Source organism: Paramisgurnus dabryanus, chromosome 9 (genome assembly GCF_030506205.2).
Source record: "Paramisgurnus dabryanus chromosome 9, PD_genome_1.1, whole genome shotgun sequence".
Classification (NCBI taxonomy): domain Eukaryota; kingdom Metazoa; phylum Chordata; class Actinopteri; order Cypriniformes; family Cobitidae; genus Paramisgurnus; species Paramisgurnus dabryanus.
Window position 1 is genome coordinate 6414497 of NC_133345.1, and position 2500 is coordinate 6416996.

The following is a 2500-nucleotide window of genomic DNA, read 5'->3' on the forward strand; positions in this document are numbered from 1 at the left end:
CTCTCGTCTGATCTCGGAAGCCAAGCAGGGTCGGGCCTGGTTAGTACTTGGATGGGAGACCGCCTGGGAATACCAGGTGCTGTAAGCATTTAATTAATTAAATATTTATTTATGTCATATTTTCCCATGAATGCGTCCTTTCTGTAACCATTTACCGATGTCATTGCGTTGCCACATTAGCCTTGAAGTGTCTCTCGAATCGAGTCAGCACTCGCTTACGGCCACACCACCCTGAGCACGCCCGCTCTCGTCTGATCTCGGAAGCCAAGCAGGGTCGGGCCTGGTTAGTACTTGGATGGGAGACCGCCTGGGAATACCAGGTGCTGTAAGCATTTAATTAATTAATTATTTTTTTTATGTCATTTTTTCCCATGAATGCGTCCTTTCTGTAACCATTTACCGATGTCATTGCGTTGCCACATTAGCCTTGAAGTGTCTCTCGAATCGAGTCAGCACTCGTTTACGGCCACACCACCCTGAGCACGCCCGCTCTCGTCTGATCTCGGAAGCCAAGCAGGGTCGGGCCTGGTTAGTACTTGGATGGGAGACCGCCTGGGAATACCTGGTGCTGTAAGAATTAAATTAATTAATTATTTATGTCATTTTTCCCATGAATGCGTCCTTTCTGTAAGCGTTCTCCCATGGCATGGCGTTGCCACATTAGTTTTGAAGTGTCTCTCGAATCAAGTCAGCACTTGCTTACGGCCACGCCACCCTGAGCACGCCCGCTCTCATCTGATCTCGTAAGCAAAGCAGGGTCGGGCCTGGTTAGTACTTGGATGGGAGACCGCCTGGGAATACCAGGTGCTCTAAGCATTTAATTAATTAATTATTTTTTTATGTCATTTTTTCCCATGAATGCGTCCTTTCTGTAAGCGTTCTCCCATGGCATGGCGTTGCCACATTAGTTTTGAAGTGTCTCTCGAATCAAGTCTGCACTCGCTTACGGCCACACCACCCTGAGCACGCCCGCTCTCGTCTGATCTCGGAAGCCAAGCAGGGTCGGGCCTGGTTAGTACTTGGATGGGAGACCGCCTGGGAATACCAGGTGCTGTAAGCATTTAATTAATTAATTATTTTTTTATGTCATTTTTTCCCATGAATGCGATCTTTCTGTAAGTGTTCACCGATGTCATGGCGTTGCCACATAAGTCTTGAAGTGTCTATCGAAGCGAGTCAGCACTCGCTTACGGCCACACCACCCTGAGCACGCCCGTTCTCGTCTGATCTCGTAAGCCAAGCAGGGTCGGGCCTGGTTAGTACTTGGATGGGAGACCGCCTGGGAATACCAGGTGCTGTAAGCATTTAATTAATTAATTATTTTTTTATGTCATTTTTTCCCATGAATGCGATCTTTCTGTAAGTGTTCACCGATGTCATGGCGTTGCCACATAAGTCTTGAAGTGTCTATCGAAGCGAGTCAGCACTCGCTTACGGCCACACCACCCTGAGCACGCCCGCTCTCGTCTGATCTCGGAAGCCAAGCAGGGTCGGGCCTGGTTAGTACTTGGGTGGGAGACCGCCTGGGAATACCAGGTGCTGTAAGCATTTAATTAATTAAATATTTATTTATGTCATATTTTCCCATGAATGCGTCCTTTCTGTAACCATTTACCGATGTCATTGCGTTGCCACATTAGCCTTGAAGTGTCTCTCGAATCGAGTCAGCACTCGCTTACGGCCACACCACCCTGAGCACGCCCGCTCTCGTCTGATCTCGGAAGCCAAGCAGGGTCGGGCCTCGTTAGTACTTGGATGGGAGACCGCCTGGGAATACCAGGTGCTGTAAGCATTTAATTAATTAATTATTTTTTTTATGTCATTTTTTCCCATGAATGCGTCCTTTCTGTAACCATTTACCGATGTTATTGCGTTGCCACATTAGCCTTGAAGTGTCTCTCGAATCGAGTCAGCACTCGTTTACGGCCACACCACCCTGAGCACGCCCGCTCTCGTCTGATCTCGTAAGCCAAGCAGGGTCGGGCCTGGTTAGTACTTGGATGGGAGACCGCCTGGGAATACCAGGTGCTCTAAGCATTTAATTAATTAATTATTTTTTTATGTAATTTTTTCCCATGAATGCGATCTTTCTGTAAGCGTTCACTGATGTCATGGCGTTGCCACATAAGTCTTGAAGTGTCTATCGAAGCGAGTCAGCACTCGCTTACGGCCACACCACCCTGAGCACGCCCGCTCTCGTCTGATCTCGGAAGCCAAGCAGGGTCGGGCCTGGTTAGTACTTGGATGGGAGACCGCCTGGGAATACCAGGTGCTGTAAGCATTTAATTAATTAATTATTTTTTTTATGTCATTTTTTCCCATGAATGCGTCCTTTCTGTAACCATTTACCGATGTCATTGCGTTGCCACATTAGCCTTGAAGTGTCTCTCGAATCGAGTCAGCACTCGTTTACGGCCACACCACCCTGAGCACGCCCGCTCTCGTCTGATCTCGGATGCCAAGCAGGGTCGGGCCTGGTTAGTACTTGGATGGGAGACCG

The 2500-nt window shown here is 48.3% G+C and overlaps 7 non-coding genes and 4 pseudogenes across 7 annotated transcripts in view; all 11 read left to right on the top strand.

Annotated features, from left to right (window-relative positions):
• The window catches only part of LOC135722961 (5S ribosomal RNA), a 119-nt gene extending 31 nt beyond the window's left edge, over positions 1-88 (top strand). Inside the window, exon 1 of the ribosomal RNA XR_010522681.1 lies at positions 1-88. This exon is cut by the window's left edge and continues 31 nt beyond it. This is a non-coding gene — a ribosomal RNA (5S ribosomal RNA).
• Positions 89-213: 125 nt separating this feature from the next.
• Positions 214-332, top strand: LOC135722962 (5S ribosomal RNA). The gene has a single exon (XR_010522682.1). It is a non-coding gene; the product is annotated as a 5S ribosomal RNA (ribosomal RNA).
• Positions 333-458: 126 nt separating this feature from the next.
• Positions 459-577, top strand: LOC135724943 (5S ribosomal RNA). The gene has a single exon (XR_010524597.1). It is a non-coding gene; the product is annotated as a 5S ribosomal RNA (ribosomal RNA).
• Positions 578-697: 120 nt separating this feature from the next.
• LOC135726321 (5S ribosomal RNA) lies at positions 698-816 on the top strand (annotated as a pseudogene).
• A 125-nt stretch (positions 817-941) lies between these two features.
• On the top strand, positions 942-1060 carry LOC135722964 (5S ribosomal RNA). The gene has a single exon (XR_010522683.1). It is a non-coding gene; the product is annotated as a 5S ribosomal RNA (ribosomal RNA).
• Positions 1061-1185: 125 nt separating this feature from the next.
• Positions 1186-1304, top strand: LOC135724177 (5S ribosomal RNA). The gene has a single exon (XR_010523849.1). It is a non-coding gene; the product is annotated as a 5S ribosomal RNA (ribosomal RNA).
• Positions 1305-1429: 125 nt separating this feature from the next.
• LOC135723411 (5S ribosomal RNA) lies at positions 1430-1548 on the top strand. The gene has a single exon (XR_010523116.1). It is a non-coding gene; the product is annotated as a 5S ribosomal RNA (ribosomal RNA).
• A 125-nt stretch (positions 1549-1673) lies between these two features.
• On the top strand, positions 1674-1792 carry LOC135725600 (5S ribosomal RNA; annotated as a pseudogene).
• Positions 1793-1918: 126 nt separating this feature from the next.
• On the top strand, positions 1919-2037 carry LOC135726352 (5S ribosomal RNA; annotated as a pseudogene).
• Positions 2038-2162: 125 nt separating this feature from the next.
• On the top strand, positions 2163-2281 carry LOC135722965 (5S ribosomal RNA). The gene has a single exon (XR_010522684.1). It is a non-coding gene; the product is annotated as a 5S ribosomal RNA (ribosomal RNA).
• Positions 2282-2407: 126 nt separating this feature from the next.
• The window catches only part of LOC135725895 (5S ribosomal RNA), a 119-nt pseudogene continuing 26 nt past the window's right edge, over positions 2408-2500 (top strand).